Here is a 20,649-nt window from a genome sequence, read left to right as displayed (position 1 = left end):
TCCTGACTTCAGAAACCTTGAAAAGCAGGAAGTAAGTGTGTCTTGAACCAAGGACACAGAATCTGAAACTTCAGGCGTGCTTCTTGTGATTTCCTCGCCTTGCTTGTGAGGTAGATTGACTCTTCTCATTTATGAACGAGGTGTGATCCAAACACGGGTACGCATGACTTTCAGCATCCTACAGAAACTGATGAGGTGTGGTCAAGGTGGCCGGATCCCACAGGGCTCACTGCGGTCGCAGCCCCAGCCTACAGCTTGAGATACACACTGGGCGAGCGTGTGTATGCGTGTGTGTGTGTCCGAAATCCCAACAGGAGGGAGAGAGAGGAGAGAAGGGATTGTGGTGTGACCATCCCCCGTGGGGATGGCTGTCTTACTTTCCCTGTCCTCCTCTCTCTCTCTCTCTAGAGTACACTTGCCCTCTGGCAAATTTTACATACTAATATAATAATAAAAAGACTGATGTGCTAGCCTTCTTGAAGAGAGATTTTTTTTAAATGCATTTAGAATGGAAATGTCAAATGGGGTATTTTTCTTTGTTTTCTTTTTTTATTTGCAAGTGATCATGGTTTTAATGCAAATAATCATAGCTTTTTTTTTTTTTAAGATAAAATAAAACGTAGAATCTCAATCCAGAGGTACACTCTGTTTCCATTCGTATCCACACAGAATTGCTGTGTGGCGCTGACTCAGAAGCCCCAGGTCACTCTGTGCCCATTGTGGAGGGGGCCCCCCACCAGTGTCACAGCGCCGCCCAGTGTGGCAGGTTGTCTGCCCACAGTGCGGGCAGGGCGCCCCTTCACCAGCTCTGCTGCCTGCTGCACGTGGGATGTGGCCTAGAGACTGCGTGGGTTCGAATCTGTGCCTCGACGCACCTCTCCTGCGCCTTGGTTTTCTCGTCCTCCTCTCCCTGGTAGCCACATTCCCCCAGTCGGGCAGTGCTAGCTTTTCATCTTTTTCCTGGAAACTCCTGGTACTCAGGCTGCAAAGGCCCTTGAAGTGGCAAAGCCGAAAGGGAAAAGCAAGATTATGTATACGGAGTCTCTTGACGGGCAAGTTTTGCCATCGGGTGGGCTTGACTGTAGCTTCTTTTAATCAGCTTTCCTTTGCACCTAATTTCTTAATAATGAACATTATCCTAAACTGCAGGATATAGTATAATATTGGGTTGCCACTACCTGTGTCTGTCAGCGTAAGTGGAAAGCGAATTTTCACACACATAGTATGTTTGTACATTGTTAAATTACAGATGATATTCAGAATTACTGAAATGAGGTGTAGAGGAAATTTTCTTTCTTTGAAAGGTCAATATTTTGTAGGTCACATTGTGTATTTTCTGTTAAGTTTCCTATTTTAAAGTAAGTATCCAGCTTACGGAGTTGACTCATTATATGTTCATGATATTCTTTACACTGATGCTGAATTTCAGCTCCAATGTGTTGACTTTTTCCCCCTTATTTTAAAGTTGGTTTAGTGTGACAAGAACGATTTAAGATTTGATGAGATATATGACCGACCTATTTTAGGTAGTTTCTTGAAGGGGAAGATGTTCCTTTTTTGTTGGCCTTCTCAAAAATTGTGTAATAATTTTTTTTTTTTTAGTGTTCCTTACAGGTTTATACATAACAAGCTAAATTACTTTGCTGTCGATGGTGTATCTTAGGCAACTTATCTATTTTTTCTTGTCATTTTTAGGATTCTGAGTAACAATAAAATATCTGAGCTGAAGAATGGCTCCTTTTCTGGCTTAAGTCTTCTTGAAAGATTGTGAGTATTCTTTCATTATCATCTCTTATTGTTTTATTTCATGCATTTTCATTAGATTACTAAACTCCCAACTATTCCAAAGAAATGAGGTTTTCCAATGTTTTACTATAAAAAAAGTCAAGAATCGAATTTTCAGACGCAAGTGAAGACTTACATTCTGTAAGAATTTAAGAGAGTAGGTAGTTTATGTTTTGTGGACCCTGTGGCCTCTGTCACAGTGACACAGCCCTGTCTCTGAATTCCAAGAGAGCCAGAGATACCAAGTCAGTAACGTGAGAGTCATGCATACGACAGTATTCGAGAGTAATAAACACATTAATCAGTGTGGCTGTCTTCCAATAAAGCTGTATTTATAAAACAGGCTGTGGCCCATGTGAAGGGACTATAAAGAGTTATTAGTTCACGTTTATTTTGGTGGGGTAAAAAATTGAAATCTAGGCAGAGTTTTTTCATAAGACACATTTTCATGAACTTTATAGGACTCCCCATAGTTTCCTGACCACTGGCTGAATGCACAGATGCTGTTTTGGAATTCTGTATTATGAAATGCATATTCCTCCTAAGAGAGTAGAATGGAATTAAAAAAAGAAAAATGGGTCAAAAGGGAAAATCTTTTAGGTAAACTTCGGTATGCAGATGCCTTTGAATTTCTAATTCTTTCTAGCTTAGCAATTAGGTTTGCTTTTGCTTATGCTCTGCTGTGTTACCCGTAGCACCCGCGTTCAGCCTTGGTGAATTTTAGACAGTGGGTGTGTAATTTGCATGTATCCTGAATGCCGTTAAGGAACCGTGTTCACGTTCCCCGCTTACTCATTAAGGGAGGATAGAATTTCACACTGCCTGAGGGAGCACACAGCGATCCTCTCTGTTTCTGAGGAGCAGTGAGCCCCGTTTCCTTCCTTCTTTCTGCTCCACTTCCCTGTCCCTGCCTCTCTGTGCCCCCTTTCCCACCTCTGTCACCCAGGGGCTCCTCCTGCAGTCGCCCTCAGGGAGGTCCTCCTTATTCAGGCAACTGATAAACTATTTAGTGTGTATCACCTCCATTTTTACATGTCTTTGTTCTTTTCACTTAGTTCAGGTGACTTGTAAGTGACGTTTTATATATAACTGTGTATGTACTTAGAGCCAAACATGTTTATACCACGTGTACATTCATATTTACACACACATACATGCAGAAACACATGTAAATACTGAAAAGCAATCTTGGCATGGAGGGACTCGAGTCTCAGGTTGCTTTTTTGTTGTTTGCTCGGTTGACTTGGGCATTCTCTCGTGCTCCATGGAGGCAGCGTGTTGAGAGGGTGCTGGGTGCACCCTCAGCTCCAGCCTGACCAGGCTAATGACAGTCCTTCGTCCTTATTCCCTGGTGCTGGCTCAGGGATGGGTGTTTGACCCAGTTTGATTGAGTTGAGATGTCGCTGGAGCTTTGGGGAAAGGAGTGAACTCCTTCCTGTCAGGAGAAAAGGTCGTTTTTGCTCTGGTCCGGAAATCATCCTGATTCGACCCTCTGAGGGTGGAGAGGGACTATCATGGGGACAAGGAGGAAGGCTGGGATGACCTTGCCGAAGCGTGACTGCCTCTGGACTGTCGAAGTTGTATGAGGTAGTCAGTTCTCATCAGGGTTTCTCTTCCTTCTGCAGAAAAGTTACTGTGGTTGACAAATACCCTTAGCACATAGAGCATAGTCAGGTCGTTGGTGGGTGTTCAGTTGATAACCGAAGGAGTCATTGCGGTCTACCTTTCCAGGAGGACGATGACAGGCGCTCCGAGATTATAAATAGTGTCTGTTGTGTTTATTTTTGGCACCTGGATGGATGTGGTAGGTCGCGTGGGCAGCGGAGCTGGTGTGCTCTGGTGTGGCGTGAATTGCCACGTTTTACACTCATTTTTTAGTCTCCTCTGTCTTGGAACTTCTTTTCAGCCATTTGTTGATCATCAGTCCCCGTACATGGCAGAGACAAATGAGGCTGCCATGTTTGGTGGTACCGAGGTGCCGGGATTATTTTTAGCCTGGGGCCTGTTTAGTATCTGACTCCCAGAATACCTTTTCTTTCTTTTGTGGCGATGTTGAATGACTGTTTTATTAGGAGATGCTTCCACCTAAACCTCCGTGCCGACTGCGAGCCTTGGGCCTCTTCTTGAGGACGTCTGTTTCCACGCAGACCTCCCATCAGGCTCAGCGTTCTCTACTTTCTCTTCTGAGTCTAGACCTGCGTCTTGGCCTCAGTGCCACAGTGTGAGGGAGGTCATGCACGCCCAGGTGGGACTCCCACTCTCCGTTTGTGGGAGAGCAGCCCTTGGGAAGAAGGGAACGGGATGATCTGACCGCATTTGTACTTTTCTGGCCCTGGGGGGAAGGAGAGCGAGGCAGAGTTGGAGAAGAAGCCCCACTCGGAGCTGGCCTCTTCTGTGGTGCTCCGCCCAGGTGGGCTTCTTACCCCTCCAGAGGAACACATTTTACTCCTGTAACACTCATCCTGTGTGTCTCTTCTGAGCAGAAGCCCAAGAACTTTCTTGGCTCTAGTACTGGCGCAGAAGGCTCTTCATCACTATCCCCGCCCCAGCATCCCTCAACCAGCAGCTGGTATCAGATGGTGGCCAACTACCCAGCTACCTTCCTGGGCAGGTGGGGCCACCTTCGGTGTGTTCTCTGCTGCCCTGCAGAGCTCCCAGGGGGCCCAGTCTCAGTTGTCCACCGTGGGGCCCTTGTCAGCAGTGGCTCCTTCGATTGGCTTTCCTTCCCCACTTTCCTCCTGGTGCACTCTGGGGTGGCCTCCCACTTGAGGCCTCTAGCAATTATGTCCTTGTCTGCGGAATTCCACCTAAGAGTTGCAGCTAACCAGATGCATGGTTCGCAATCTAGATTTGGCTCATCAGGGACCCCTGAGAATGAGGACTAATTCACCAAAGGACTTGGGAATGTGGCACAGTAGAATATGGTGTAATAGACAGTTGGTAGAATAACAAATTACCCAGACCAGGGTCAAACCTTCAAACTGGTGGCCTTAGAATTACTGGAGCCAACCCATGCAGAATGAGGGGTGGCATTTAGCAGGCAGGGTGAGGAGAACAGGGTAGAATATTCACTGCTGGCCAGGTTGAACTAGCAAGCGTGCCTCACAGATCGAGGGAATCTGGAGCCTAAGCCATCTCTGGAAGTTCTTTCATGTTGAAGAATGAATTTTGTGAGAGGGTCCTCTCTCTTTCTCTGCCTCTCTCTCTACCTCTCTCTGATATCTTAAGTGTTTCACAGAGGAAAACCATGCCCCAGGTCTACACACGTCTACAAACTCTCTTTAAAATAGATGCTTTTTTGGGGGCTTGCCAATTTGTTCTTCTGTTTGGTTTTTATTTGGGAGTTTCTTGTTTTCTATTATTTGTTTTTGATCTCTCCCTTAGGGGAAGGTAGTACTCTCTGGGCTTTTATTGTCATAGGAACATTTCAATTGAGTTTCTACTTATTTAGGGGCTTGGGTTTGAGGTTTTTATTATTGGGGAAAAATAAGTAAATCCTATGGGATCATGAAAGTGAGGTTTCTAGTTTGGTTTACCTTTTTGAAGATTAATTTGCTTTCTTTTAAAAGTCTATGCAGTGGATCACTGATACGGGTTTATTGTATCATATTCATTAAACCATAAAGAGGTAACGGGCTTAATATCAAGGCTCAGTATGCATATCGCCTCAGGTGTTAGGAAGTCTTTCCGGTGTAGATGAGAGCACCTGCCCTAGGCTTGGGATTCATTTGTGAATCCAGCAGATCTCATCCTGGACCTCTTGTTCCAAGGGGGCAGGAACACAGAGTAAACACAGCAAGACATGCAGAGCGCCTGATCGTGTATGTGTCATGTGCAAAGGACACAACCAGCAGGATCTGAAGTGTGGGAGTGCCGGCACCGAGGGTGTGTGTGCACGCGAGTGTAGTGGGATGGGGCGAGATGTAAGGGAAGACCCAGAAGAGGGAGAGTGTTTTGGATACAGTGAAAGGAGGGAGCCGTGTCAGGTCGAAGGTCTTTAAGCTTATACCCTATTGAGAGGAAACGCCCAGCCTACCAGGGGTTTTCGAACTGTGGGTGCATCAGGACCACCTGGGAGGGTGCTGGAGTTTGGGTCACGGGGTCTCCTGTGCTGCATTGAACTTGGCAAGGTGGATCTACAAACAGCTGTGAGACATGCAACGGTAGATGGTGAGTCCTGCATTGAACTTGGCAAGGTGGATCTACAAAGGGCTGTGAGCCGTGCAACGGTAGATGGTGAGTTAGACGGCTGAAGCTGCCTGGAACTCACAGGGGCGGTAAGCTGGGGATAGAGAAACAGATGACAGTTCAAGACTCAGAGCTGTGGCCGGTGCTGAAACTGCCTAGCAGCAAGCGTGGGGTGGAAAGCGTAGGTGGGCGTGGGTTCAGCACGGGTCTTGCCGATCAGATAAGTAAGGTAAGGACTCACTTACTCAACAGAGAGTTCTCGAGAGCGTGTTGGGCATTTGTTTTGAAATCTTTTCTTATTTCTTTTATGAGAGAAACAGACTCCTAACACGGCGTCACCATGCCATGATCCCCCCCAGCCTCCAGCCAGTGCGGGTTTGCCCACTGGGTTTAGAGTAACTGGCCTCTGAACCGAGGCTGCCTCCAGGGCTCTACTGACCTGCCGTGGCACCCCTTTACCTGGGCCACCAAGACTGGGCCTGTGCTGTCATTCTTTATCCTGTTTTTGTTTTTTAAGGGTATATACTCACTGGGAGAGACAGCAGCAAGGTACAATGAGATGGAAAGTGGGAAACACCCCCCCCGACACACGCACATGCACGCGCGCGCACACACACACACACACACAACACACACACACGGGGGTGGGCGTGGCCATATACACATACACAGAGGGATGCCCACACGGCAGTTCCTTCTCCTCCATTCTCCTCTCGGGATTTTGGGCATGCACGCACACTTGCCCAGTGTGATTTTCAAGCCACTGGATCCGGGACTCAGACTGTGGTCAGCCATGTGGGAATCCAGCACCTTCACAGTCTTACTTAGACTGCTTTCAGCACTGAGACTTGCAGCATTTGCATCCATTCGTTCAGTGCCTGCCTGTGTCCTTCCTTCCTCCCCAGTCTCCCTCTCTTCCTCTCCAGGCATCCTCAGTCAGCGTTGTGTTACGGAGTTGCCATAGGTCAGATGCTTCTCCCGTAGATACAGTGCTGGCAGGAGAGCTCCCTGCTGGACAGTGCGTTTGACCCTCCGCTGCCAGTTCCACCCCTTGCAGTGGTCATTCAGCATCTGTCCAGCGATTGAGAGTGTCCTAGCCCGTGAGAGAGGAGGACTTGCTTTCAACTCTGGGGAAAGATGTCCTACCTCCTACCGAGCTAAGAGAAGAGCCTCTGTTAGACGCTCATGACTTTGTGCTTGGAGGTGATGTGGGGTAACTTCTGGTTTCTCAGCCTGAGGGTCAGAGAGAGAGAGAGATGGAACCCCCACCCCCAAAGCTGCCCTACTTCTTTATTTCCTGTAGTGTCAGAGAACCCTCTCTCGGTTGGTGAAGCTGTTGGGACTAGAAGGTTCTGGGACTTGGAGTTAAAGGCATCTTATCTGATGCACTTCATTTTCTTTGCTAAGGGAGTTCATTCTCTTTCCCAAACTGTTAACATATTCCTTCATGTTTGTTTGAGCAATTTTTGCACTTTTTCTGTATGTTTTAGCGATCTAACATACTCCGATTTAGCTGCTAGAGGTAGACTTATGTTTACTAGGGAAGCCGTGGGTGGTAGGGGAGAAGGGGGATGTTAAATGAGAAACTCTGGCTATAAATATCTTTCGGTAGTGTAGGATTAATATGGCTATAATTAAGTATTCTATAATATGTCAAGAGATTTTTATTATTAAAGGAAAACTGTATGTTTAAATCATATTACAGTACTCAGTTATTCATGAGAGGTATTTTCGTAGAAACACATGCAGTTCATCATTGACCGCAAATTTATGTACTGCTTTAGCTAAATCATTTCCTGTTGTAGATGCTATTTAAAATCAGAAAAGGGAAACTTATGTGTTAAAGAAATGGAACTGACATTATATATTTCTATTCGCAGACAGCTTTGTGGCTTATGCAAAACAAGTTAAAAAACTATATGGATTGAATTTTCTCACAAAATCATCTTATCTCTGAGGGGTAGGATTGGGGTCGGCTGGAGGAGTTGGCGAGTGAGCTAGGAGGCAGGAAGTTGAGCCTGACAATGAATGGTACTCCCCGGGGCTTCAAAAGTCGGGGACCAAAATAAATTTTGTTAGGAACATTTTCGGACATCGAGAGAATTGAAAGGACAGTGCCACGGATCTCGCATCCCCGATTTACTGACCCCGTCAGCGGTTGAGTAATTATAACAGAGGACCCTCATCTCCTCTGTACTGGGGCAGTCTCCACCTGCGTGTTCGCTGAATCACTGGCCGGACGGTCACGGACCTCATGCCCTGCCTCCTTTACGGGAAACAGAAAGTGTTATAAAGGGGATGTGGCACTCTGCGTCCTTTGCCGTCGTGAAGACCCTGACGGTTCTGTGCTGGCCGTAACGTACTAAGGATGCTTTCACAGCCCGGGCTACTCGTCTGCTCCCGTCTCCCAGCCTTGGTTTATTTTTTTCATCTGAGAGTCCACCCATCCCCCTGCTGGGTACTGAGCATCCCCTCTCACTGGGCACAGCTGATCTCATGGCGACATTAGGGGAAGCCATCAGAACCTTGTGTGATGAGAGCCATGGTGCGCTGTCGTCCAGGGGATTCTTCTGGACTAAAGCGGAGCTTCACCCAGGCCGAAGGAATGAGGAGGAGTTAGCCAAGCGAGAGAAGAGGGGTGGGGTGAGGAGATGGTGGAGAGCCGGCGATGTGTGTTAAGGACAGAGAAACCCGTGTGCAGAGAAAGTGACTTAGCAATATCTCAGAAGTGTGACAGTGCCAGAGAAAGAGGAACCAGTACGTGTTAAGGGTGGGTGCCGGGACAGAGGCGGACGTGAGAGTTGTGGTAGAGTTGGACAAGGCAGGGCCGTGGGAAGCTTGGCGAGTCACCATGGACAGTGTGAACCTGCTTTCTCTGCACATGCTTCACCGCCGGGCTACTGCGCGGGCTCCAGAGTCTGCGTTTTTGAAGACAGCTTAGAAACTTGAGGTTCATGATGCATGTCACAAATCTGGTCACTTACTTATTTTGATAACCCAAGTATAGCACAGTAAAGAAGAGCAGTGGAAATGAAATGATGGACAAGGTGGCAGTTCAGGACAACTCTGACTAATACACAGAGGGCAGGCGTACCTTTTATGATCACCTTTTTCCTTAGGTTGCCCAAAACTGACGACTCTGGAGCCACATTTGTCATGTGAATTCTGGCTCTGTCACTCCCTGCTGGGGTCAACCCTTCGCTTCGTTTTCCCATGGGTAGCGTGGTGGTTTTCCATGGAGCGGGTTAGTGTAGTGCCTAGGTGTGTGTTACATTGTTGATATGTGAATAACTTTTCCTTTGTTTTTAACAGGGACCTCCGAAACAATCTTATTAGTAGTATAGACCCTGGTGCCTTTTGGGGACTGTCTTCACTAAAACGATTGTAAGTGTTTGAACTGCTTGCTTGTGCGTTTCAACTGTGCCTCCTGTAAATAGCTTTGACTTTACCATGACTAAAAAAAACAGAGACGGGGTCCTTTGTAGAGGTTCACCTGGCCAAGTGCCGGGTAGGAGGAAACCGGAGAGAATACTTAATACAAGTAGTTTAGAAAGCGGTTAATTTGCACAGCTTTCTCACCTGTTGGGTCCCTCGTATGCTAATCAGACCACTACCATGTCTGCTTTGGCAGCTAACAGAATTTGTGTACTTTTAGTTAGGAATCCACTCCAACCATGTCTGTTGTAAATAAATTGAGGTACCTTTCTATTAACGATTAGAAGTCTTGCCATTTTCATGTACATTTTATCTATTTATATCTATTTCAAGACCTACAGACGGGTTTTTATTGTTTCTGGAGCTAACCAGCTCTCCTGCCCCTAACTGCACTCTCTTCTTTTCTGTTCTTTTTTTATTTTAAGATTTTTTGCCCTAGGGCACATGTGCTCTCTAGAGAGAAACAAAGAGGGTGAAAGAAAGTGAGAAATCAGCCCTCCCCAGGTGAGGGATGGCCACGGTACAAACCCTTTGTCCTTCATGCTCCTTCTAGGGTTTTGGACACGCATGCATCCGTGCCCAGCGTGATATTTAAGCCGCCAGGTCTGGGACTCGAACCATGTGGGAGTCCAGTGCTGTCACCACTGTGATACCTGCTGGCCCCTGCTGGCACCCTTTTCACACCCGCTGTGTGAACACACCCACACTAAGAAGTGAGGACTGATTCGTCATCCTTTATTTTAATATCTTTCTGAAGATCTGTATTGGCTGCTGGGCCATTTCCCGCACTCTGACTTCTCTGGAAGAGCTTAAAGACTAGAAAGAGGGCGGTGGAAATAGCGTTGGGTGGAAAGTAATTTTCCTTTTGCCCTTTTAAGTTCATGGTGGGGACCCCTTTAAGTTCCTGTTACTGAGCGGGGTTTATGGACGTGCACACCTCCGTACACATGGCAGGGACTCAGGGATGAGTTAGGTCTTGACGAGAGGAACTGGGGCCGTGCTGCCGTTCTTACAGCCACCTTCTGCCAGGTCCCTGCCTTGTACTTGTCAGGGTCTTACTTGTTTCTTTCATTTTCTCTTTTTTCCCTCCAAGTGCCTGCATGCTTTTTACGCTTCCGTTTGTTTGTTTTCTCTGCAGTATTTATATAAAAAAGCCAACGGAGATGTCAGTTTGCCGTGCCGTGACCAAAGTGTTGACACTGACTTTTCTTTCTGATATTCTTGACATTCGTATTTATTATTCCATCACTGGAAACCTGTTTGTTTTTATTGTCAGATGCACTTGTAAGACTCAGCTATGATATTTTTGCAGTTTTTTGAAAAAATTATTACTTTTACCAGTGAAGTCATCTTTCATCTGAAAGTCATCCTTTGTAGCTCCTCCCGTCTTCCTCCCTCAGGCAGTCGGGGTCAGGATTCTGTGAAATGAGCAATAGTAAGAATTTCAGGATTCTCTCTCTGTCTTGTACAACCGTTGAACATTTTGGTCAGCGTCTGCAGTAAGGAATTTGATTGTACTGTCTCTCGGGCGTGAGGACTAGTTTGTTGAGTTTGTGAGTCTTTGTACTCAGAAGCAGCCCAGCCATGTCTAGAGATCTCACTACCGTCAGTCTTCTTTCCTCCTCATTCTGCACTTCATTGTTTCCCAGAGAAAACTTTTTAATGGAGCAAGTCAGACAGGCTAGCCTGGGGCGGGCGAGTGCTGTTGACGGAGATGGAATTCTGGATAAAGAGCAGGAGAGGGGGAGAGCTGGCATTGGCTTGCATCGGTTGCCCTGGGTCAAGCTAGGTGTAGAACTTAGTAAAAGAAGGACCAGCCAGGAATTCAGTGCCCTCACAGTGGTATGGCAGAGACCAGCCTCAGTTTAGCTTAGCTAAATCCACTGAGTCCATCCTCCAGCAGTGGGGAGCCAGGCTCCAGAGATACGAGGGTGACTCAGGAACTGCCTGAAGGTTTTGTCGTCTGGTGGAATGAGGCACACCAGCCCAGAAGCTGGCTATGGGCTTGACATCTGGGTAGAGAAAAATGAAGTGGTGGCAGAGGGATTAGCTGCCAGGACTCCTGGACTCAGTCATCCAGGTGGAGCTATGGCTATGGACCACTGCCAGAAATAGGCTGCACCTCAGAAACAGCCTTTGGGCAGTGGGGCAGGGGCACCTGCAGATATGTGCTTGCCAGAGAGACAAAGAGAAAAAGAGAAAAATCACCTCCCCCTTGGGGAGGGGCTGGCCATGCTTTAATCCCTTCTTCATTTTCCTCTTGAGATTTTGGGCATGCATGCACATGTGCCCAGAGTGATTCTCAAGCCACTGGTCCAGGACTTGAACTGTGGTCAGCCACGAGGGAGTCCAGCCACTTTAACCACCATGCCACCTGCCAACCCCTGTTCGGTAGCTTTGTTTTAGAGAGAGAGATTTTTGCTGTTAGGGCACATGTGCCCACTGGAGAAACACAGACAGCGAGAAATCACCTCTGGGATGCGGCCACTGCTGTCCTGTCTCCTCCTTCTCTCGAGATTTTGGGCATGCACGCAGTTGCACCTGGCCTGAGCTGCAAGCCACTGGGTCCGGAACTCAGACTGCGTTCAGCCACATGGAGTCTAGCGCCTTCACCACTCTGCGCCCTGCTGACCCCGCTCTTCAGCAGCTTTTACTTTAATCACCAGTATGGAACCAGGCACTGCCTTAGCGTTGTGAGAATGGGAAGAGCATTGCCCATTAAGTAGTCTCTTGTATTCTTGCCTCCAAAGGTAATTGCCATTTGTCATGTTCTTTCCCCTAGAAAACACAGTCTTAATTCCAAACAACAGACTCGTAATTGAACGTATGATACAGAATTTGCACGCGGAAGGAGTCCTGTCTGTTAACGCAAGGGATATAAGGATTCTCTGCAGAGTGGTGTCTGCTGGTTGCTTGTAGACGCGGGCCCTTCTGCTTAGGGAGTCTTCAGTCAGTCCTTTGTTCATGTCCCTCCACAGCCATGCATCCCGTGTGTGTGTGCACACGCATGTATGTGCATGTATGTACGTGCACGTATACGTGTATACGCACACGTGTATGCATATGTGTATATGTATGTATGTGTGTGTGCATGTATCTGTGTGTGCGTATGTATGTGTGTGTTTGTGTGTGTGCCTGTATGTGTATGCATATGTGTGTGCATGTGTATGTGTGTATATGCATGAATCTGTGTGTGCTTGTGTGTGTGTGTGCGTATGTAAGTGTGTGTGTTTGTGTGTATGCTATGCCTTTGCCTCTCGTTTATTGAGCATTTTCATCAGAAGGATTAAGTGGCTTTCTGGAAATAAACCAGTAGGTAAAACTGAGACCCAGTCAGTTTCTCTCGCTTTATCAACACATTCAAGCTGATTTCTGATCCAAATGCAAACTGATTATCAATACCTAAATATAGTTTTAAGTAGGTCTCGCTGTAAGGAAATTGTTTCCGAGAGGATCAATGGTAATTATACCACTTACAGCTCTGAACTGAGACAAGATAATGAATAGAACCCAGAAATGCATGTTTAAACAACAGCTCACACGATGCCTCATTTCCTTGAACAGTAAAACCCAGAAATAAAAGGGAAATCAGCTAGGATAAAAAAATAGTCCCATGCAATTAAATATTTAGCTTTAATATTCTGAGGAGCTGGAGCACTGAACAGCATGCGCAGATAAAGTTTCGACTGCTTAAGACTCTTTTATCTGAAATTGCTATAAAGAGAGGGAGACAGAGCAGTGAAGTTACTGAACGTACCAGATTACCCGAGGTGGCTTCTGAATTATCCAAGGGAAAAACACAATGAGAAGGTGCCTGACCCAGAGGCTCTGTCCTTAATAATTTCCAGTCAGACTGATACATTTTCTTGCATTACCAAAGGTACAGCTTGGAGCTCAGAAGTTTTAGTTTGGAAATGGGAGGTACAAATTGCTTTTCTAGAGAACACATCTAAGTGTGTAATTCAAAGACCGTGTACATCCCCGTGTTAGAATAATGATGTACAGTAAAGAGAATGCGATAACAACACATTTCAAAGTTTGCTTTGGAGCGCTTACTTTAATTCTTTTATTGAAATTCAAAGTGTGATTCATTATTTCGAATCTAATGGCTTATAAAAATAAAGATACTTTCTTTTAAGGTTTCCTTGTGCAGAGTTTGTTAAGCTGCCTAATGACCCATGATGAGAGACCTGCCGGCCCAGAAGAAAGTTACAGAAATTGTCAGGTGTTACCTCCCAACCTAAAGTTTTCACTTTTAAACCAGTGCAGGTCTCTGAGGAAGTGTGAAAATAAAATCGCATTCATTGTCCTTGTTGTAAATCGAAATAAGAAAGATGGAAAAGAATATTAAGTAAAAAAATTTGACATAGGTATAAAGGAAAATGTTTCATAGTTTATGAGGACCAAAAAGAAAGATTTACAAAGTAACATTTGGGGCCAGCCTGGGAGCTGGTGCCCAAGGTGACAGGATCCCACGTGGCTCTCTGCACCGTAGGCCATGGGCCCAGCAGTTTGAAAGTCACTCAGGTTCCTGTGCACATGTGCCCCAATTCCAGAAGGATGGAGAAGTGGAGGAGAAGGAATTGCACAGTGACCATTCCCTTGGGTCATGATTTCTCACTGTCTCTCCCTCTCTCTGTCTCTTTCTGGCATGCTTTTTTCTAGCAAAAACTGGAAAAAAAAAAAACAAGGGAGCCATTCGAGGGCTGGCACTGTAGCTCAGAAGTAAAAGGATCCAGATCCCACATGGCTGGCTGTCGTTCAAATCCTGGCCTTGGTGACTCAAAAAATATTTGGCCGTGTGTGTGTGTGTGTGTGTGTGTGTGTGTGTGTGTGCATGCCCTAAATCTTACTGGTTGGAGAGATGGAGGAGAAAGGATCGTGGCACAGGTACACCCTAATTGGGGAGTTCTCTCTCATGATCTTATGTGCTCTCTGGCAATTAAACATTTGATACTAAAAAATAATTGGGCCATTACCTAGAAATTGTTAAAATAAGTTTTCTTAGAGATGGATAAACCTGTAACTTAAAGCTAGCTCAGTTTTTTCATTGCAGTCAAACCTGCAACTTTAAGGAATGAATTTATAGTAATAAGTGTTAAGTTTCACAAGTTCTTGAGGAAATACATGTCCCACCGTTTCAAGAACGTGGCCCTTTGTCTGCTGTCGGCTGGCTCAGGTTGAGTTTAGCTCTCCAGCTGTCCCAGCGTAACCACGCAGGTCACCTAAGGAATCATGCTGCGGACAGAAAGATCGAGTAATTCTGCAGGAGCAAATGCTGCCAGCGTGGGGCAGTCCTCAGTCTGCGTGGCGTCACTGAGAGCGAGGATCACGTTCCCTCTTGGTGCTGTTCTGACCTCACTTGGGCTGTGCCAGCGTGACTCAGTGATGCTGGGATGCACGATCTCGTAGGATACCTGGGGCTTGTTCTTGATTACTGAATTTTTGAGAACCTCGTTAACCAAGAAAACTAACTGAGGCACTTTCCCCCTCTTCTCCTAGGGACTTGACGAACAACCGAATAGGATGTCTCAATGCAGACATATTTCGAGGACTCACAAACCTGGTCAGGCTGTAAGTACGTCTTCCATTTCCTAGTATGAACACCTGTTGAGTCAATTGGAAATAAGGTTGATTACCTGTAATAAACCAGCCAGGCTTAGAACTGAGCCCTATGAGGAAGCCACTGAAGGACCAGAGTGACACAAAATAGTGTTCCGGAGGTGAGCAGCCAGGAGCCAGATGCAGCATGGTTTGCTGGACTTGGGGTAGAAGCTCTAGAAGAGAGTCGGGTACTCTGGGTTCTCTCTCCTTGGAGCTTTTTAAGAATGTTTAAGCTGGCAGGTGGCGTGGTGGTTAAAGTGCCGGACCCCCTCGTGGCTGAGCATGGTTTGAGTCCCAGATCTAGTGGCTTCCTTTCTCATTTTTGCTCTCCCTCTCTCTCAGTCTCTCCAGTGAGCTCACATGCCTTATAAAAATTGAAAAATAATAATAATGATAAAATTAAATAATTCCATTTCTTTTTTTTTTTTAAAGAAATTTTCTTATTCAAATTAACTTTGGAAAAGCAATTGGGGTTTAAGTAGTGATATAATTTCACCTAATAGTAAGGGAGGGGTCCTCAGATCATTCATCAGAGTGGAATAGAGTACTCCAGTTTCTTGGTTAGAAAAAATGTGCTCTTGGGAACCAGCAGTTAGCGTAATGGCTATGTCGCTGGACTCCCACGTAGTCGACCGCTGTTCACGTCCCAGACCCAGTGGCTTAAAACTCACGCCGGGCGCGTGTGCGTGCATGCCCAAGATCTTGAGAGGAGAATGGAGGAGAAGGGATTGTGGCGTGACCATCCCCCCTAGGGGGTGATTCTGTCTCTATGTCTCTCTGTCTCTCTGGCGAGCGCTCGCGCCCTATAGCGAAAACCTCTCCCCCCCCTAAAAGAAATGTGCTCTTCAATTTGGGAAGAAAGATATCCTCTAATTTATGTTTTTAAGTGGAAATGAGATTTGATATATAGCTTTATTCCTTCCTTGAAATTGTTTAAATTAATTGCATTTTAATTCTTTAGTAGCTGGATTGCAAATATTTTTTATTTTAGCGCTTTTATTATTTTTTGAGATTTTTGTATTTATAGTTTTAAAGTCTACATTGGAAATGGCAAAATTAACCTTTATGAAGGAGATTTTTGTTGTGTTGATATTCTTAGAAAGCTCTGATTCCAGTAGCAGAGAAGTGTCTGGAGTCTACTCTTTGGTTGATTTTAGTTTCAGGTCAGTTTCTCACGTTGGCCGAGGGATTTGACCCATCAGCAAGATGTTTTCTAGGTCAAAGAGCTGGGTGGAACAGCTTCTGCCTTTCCTCCACCTCTTTTTACTAGTTCCTTCTCTTCTTGCCTCAGAAGCTACATTTTTTGGAAGTTTTAGGACGTAGGTCATCTCTTACTATTGACCAATGATCTCGTACCTGTCGTGAGAATTTATTGGTCATGAAACACTGTGGGTAGTTATCCTAGTGAACGGTTGAAACATCAAAGTCGTTAAAATACTGCCGAGCTTCCTGTGTTGAGGTTCGATTGCATTGCTTGTGTAGCCCACGTGAAAATAAATGATTGTGACCCTTTTAAAGGGAGCAGTCTATGGCATATATAAAAATGTGCCTGCTTTTATCCCATAAGTAGATTTGAAAGGAAAAACTAGCCACCGAGGTAGCTTCTTAATATGTAGGAATGTGCGGGGGCCAGCTGCTCTCCACTAATCTGGGCTGACACAGATCAAGAGCTATGAATCAGGAAACTGGATTTAAGTGTTCTCAGGGCTGCTGCAGTCCCAGATTTCTAGCTCTGTGAGCCAGACTGTCGGCTGGTTGTGAAGCTGACAACAATTTCTATTTCAGATGTGCTGGACAGTGTTTTCGCAGTTCAGCAAGGGGAAAAATCTGATTAGTAATAGGGTATGTAGGCCTTTTGTCACGTTAGGAATCAGAGGGCTCCCTTTCATTGTCTTCTACCCAAAAGAGAGACACGTAAAGAAGTGAGTCTGGAGTGGATTGCTGTTCTAGCTGTTTCCTCAGCCAGCTCTTCAGCTGCCCTCTCCGGGTTGCCTTGGAACTTGGACCTCAGACTGATGGGGCTTTTCAGCCAAGGAGGCTGGAATCCAAGACCCCCTCAGGCCCTTGATGAGACCTTGGCAGACAGTCTGTGCTGTTCTTGCCCAGACTTCTCATCATTTTTAAACAAGCCTTGGCTTTGGAGGTTTAGGTTAAGAATTGGGAAATGACTTTTAAGTGGATGTGGGTGGGGTTGGGAGTGTAAAATTGATTAGTTCTGTGTATAAATCTCTGCTTTTGCTAGGAGAGAAGTTCTCTTGAACTCTTCCAGAGCATTGTAGCTGTGTGCCTTGCCGTTGCCACACCTACTACACTGTAACCATGAAAGTCAACGCAAATGAGAGAGGAGGAGTGAATAGTGCAGTGGACCCTAACCTTTTTGGCGTCAGGGACCAGTTTCGTGGAAGATCATTTTCCACAGAACTCGAGGAGAGGGATGGCTTGGGGTTGATTCAAGCACATTACATTTATTCTGCAATTTTGTGTATATTATTATTATGTCGTAATAGATAATGAAATAATTACACAAATCGCCGTGATTCAACATTTGCAGCTGCTCCCCAGTGCTAGCATCACTGCCTCAGCTCCACCTCGGGTCATCAGGCATTATATTCTCACAGGGAGCACACAAGGAGATCCCTTGCATGTGCAGTTGACCGCAGGGTTTGTGCTCAGGTGAGAGTCTATTCCATTAGTAATGCGAGCAATGGGGAGTGGCTGTAAATCCAGGTGAAGTTTTGCCCAGTTCCTAGCAGGCCACAGACCGATACCAGTCCACGACCCAGGGTGTTGTGGACCCCTGCAATACCAGACTTATTTCACGTCTCTGTCCTTCACTTAGAAAGTTAATTTGTAGAGTAATTGTCAGGAAGCTTTGCTTTTTTTTTTCTTTTATTCAATGAATTAGGATAAATTTAAAGCCTTCCTTTCTCCCCAAAGAATCATGTCTTTAATATTTATGTATCAGAAATGAGTAATACTTACAAGAACTTCCCTCGTATAGTTTTCTTGACACACAAAATTCATGAATATGTAAAAAGTTGTATAAAAATCTCCCTTCATACAAGCAAATTATGGATATTATTGAGTAGTAAGACCACATGTAGAAATTAAGGAAAAACTAACCCCTCTCCATATCTTCAGTGACATCAGTGTGAGGTAGCTAGTATTGATGATCTGATGTGAATATTGCCTGTTGCCCTCACAAATGGATAGGCACACATATAGGACTTTAAAAACACCTGTACTTGGTAACTTGCTTTCTTTAAAAAAAAATCACTAGCATATTATTAGTATCTTCAAAATATATATATTTTAAAGTGATATACTTAAAATAATATACTTTTCTGTCACTTATTTATTTGAAGTTCATTGATTTTTTTCGCGAGAGAGAAAGAAAGAGGACAGACAAGCATTCTCAGCAAGACGGGCGTTCTCCGCAGGGTCTCCTGCCACAACCCCCAGCCTTTCCAGCTGTCGGGATCACGGGCAGGTGTGCCCAGCACCTGCCAGGTGTCCGGGAACTGGGTCCACCTTCTCCCCCGTGGACTCACCATCACTTGAGCAACATGCGACTGCAGTGCCACTGAGCCGGCCTGTCCTTTTCCTTTGTTTCTAAAATCGCAATCCTTGCTATTTTATAATTTTTTATTTGCTGCTTTTTGAAATGAGACAGAGCACATCCCTGGAGTCACTCTAATGGAAATACAGGACACTAGCTTTTAGGTTCCGCTGATACTTGTTTGACAAATTCTTGTCTTTAAGATCATAGGAAAAGTCATGTCGAATTTTTCTGAGTTTCTATGCAAAAATGAGTCATGATTTTTATGACGACTCAGTAGCATTAACATATTTTTAAAAATTGTGTTTACTACTTTGTATGAGGTTCATAATGATTTTTTTCTTTAACCTTGGGGGAAACACTGACTGGTTGCTCCCTTTTCATGTGAGTTAAGACAAGTTGCGTGAATTCCTTGTACCCTTACTGAGTGATTATAGGTCACTGTGACATGGCAATTGATGTATCACTGTTAAGTGTGTTTCAAAGTGAAATGATTGTTTTCTTTTTCAGAAATCTTTCAGGGAATTTGTTTTCTTCATTATCTCAAGGCACTTTCGATTATCTTGGCTCCTTACGGTCTTTGTAAGTAAGAATTTTTTCTATTTTGATAATCTTCGCTTTTGAAAATGAACGTCATTTATTTTGTGATTGTAGAGATTTCATGAGGAAGATCTTAGAAATTTGCAAAAGAATTAGAATCTCACACTGGAACTTGCATTCACATTGGAAAACAAAGTTCAACCGTAATCACATGTCCTGACCTGACAGTTGTTTTCTCAGACTGCCACCACCCGTTTCACTCCGGTCTAGTCTGAGTAGAGATACGGACAGTTGTTTCTCTTTGACTTTGTTTTCAGTGAAGAAAATGCTTTGTTGTCTGACTAATTAAATCCCCAAAGTATAAAATATTTCTCCCAAAGAGGAATTTGTAGTTCAGGATATTTTATAGGTCAGGGATTTAATTTTATCCTGTAAGTCCTGTTCCAAACTGAATTCACATCTTACTACTGATATTTCTAAAGATGTTGATTTAGAATGTCTGCTTTATGGAATTGGTGCAAGATCTTATTTGCACAGTTCTCTGTAGCTTTAGAATCAGTGTAATTTTGTTTTCTTTTCTTTATCAGACATAGTTTTATTAACTATAAAGACTTGCATAGGAGTTACTTTGGAAAGTAACTGTATTTCCACATCAACCTTAATGTATCTCAAACTACAAGTCACAGGGATTTCTATGTAATTTATATTGATGGTTAATGAAATGTGTTTCAGAGTTTCATTGTTTGTAATTTATTGGATTGAGTGTCGTGTTCCTTGGGAATGTGTACGTTCTGATGGATCCGTCTGCTCTGTGTATGCTGGCTTGTAACCCTGTTATTTACATCTCTGGAATTTTCACTGGGATGTAGCTAACAGGTTAGACTCCCCTCGCCGTCAGCGGGCACGTGTGTGTATTCTGGAGCCACCTGGATCAGACTGCACCTCCTCTCCATTCGGTTGCCACTACCGTCCCAATCCGGAGTTCTGCTTTTGAGTGGAAGCAGCTCTTAGCACACTTAGTGGGCTCAAGTTAAGCATATCTGTGAAGTTTAAGAAATAAAAAGGTTGCAACGGGCACAAGGCGTCCAAGATCCTACATAGCAAGAATGTAGGAAGTATTTTCATCTTAAAAATGGGGGAAAAATGCCATTGATTTTACTTGGTGCAGCTGGGTCCTGACTGGAAAGAGAGGCTTAGGAATTAGAAATCTGTCAGTCATCCTTCTGGTATTGTTCTTTGTTTTCTCGTTTATTTTCTTTACTGTGTCTTTTCAGATTTCTCTTCTCCTTTCTCTTCCCTCTCCATTTCTCTTTTCCCTCCCCGCCTCTTACCCTTCCTCTGCCTTTCCTTTTTTTGTTTTTCCAAAAACTATTTAGTAGTTCCGATCTGTGTTAGAAGCATGCACCCCTAGGCTGCTGCTTTGTACTTCTTCGTTTGTTTTCATAGAACGTGCTGCGTTCTGCTTTCGTTCTGTGCGTGTTGGGTTCTTCCTGTTACATAACGTCCTCCACGTTGGCAGGGGACAGTAGCTCCCATTC

The 20,649-nt window shown here is 44.9% G+C and overlaps 1 protein-coding gene across 1 annotated transcript in view; it reads left to right on the top strand.

Annotated features, from left to right (window-relative positions):
- Nucleotides 1-1,695: 1,695 nt before the first annotated feature.
- The window catches only part of ADGRA3 (adhesion G protein-coupled receptor A3), a gene marked incomplete at both ends in the record, with an annotated part of 70,118 nt that continues 51,164 nt past the window's right edge, over nt 1,696-20,649 (top strand). Inside the window, 4 exon segments of the mRNA XM_014590288.1 lie at nt 1,696-1,767; nt 9,286-9,357; nt 14,911-14,982; nt 19,082-19,153.

The sequence above is a fragment of the Tupaia chinensis genome, unplaced genomic scaffold (genome assembly GCF_000334495.1).
Source record: "Tupaia chinensis unplaced genomic scaffold, TupChi_1.0 Scaffold000426_1, whole genome shotgun sequence".
Classification (NCBI taxonomy): Eukaryota; Metazoa; Chordata; class Mammalia; order Scandentia; family Tupaiidae; genus Tupaia; species Tupaia belangeri.
The sequence above is the reverse complement of the archived record's forward strand: the minus strand, read 5'-3'. Positions and strand labels throughout refer to the sequence as shown.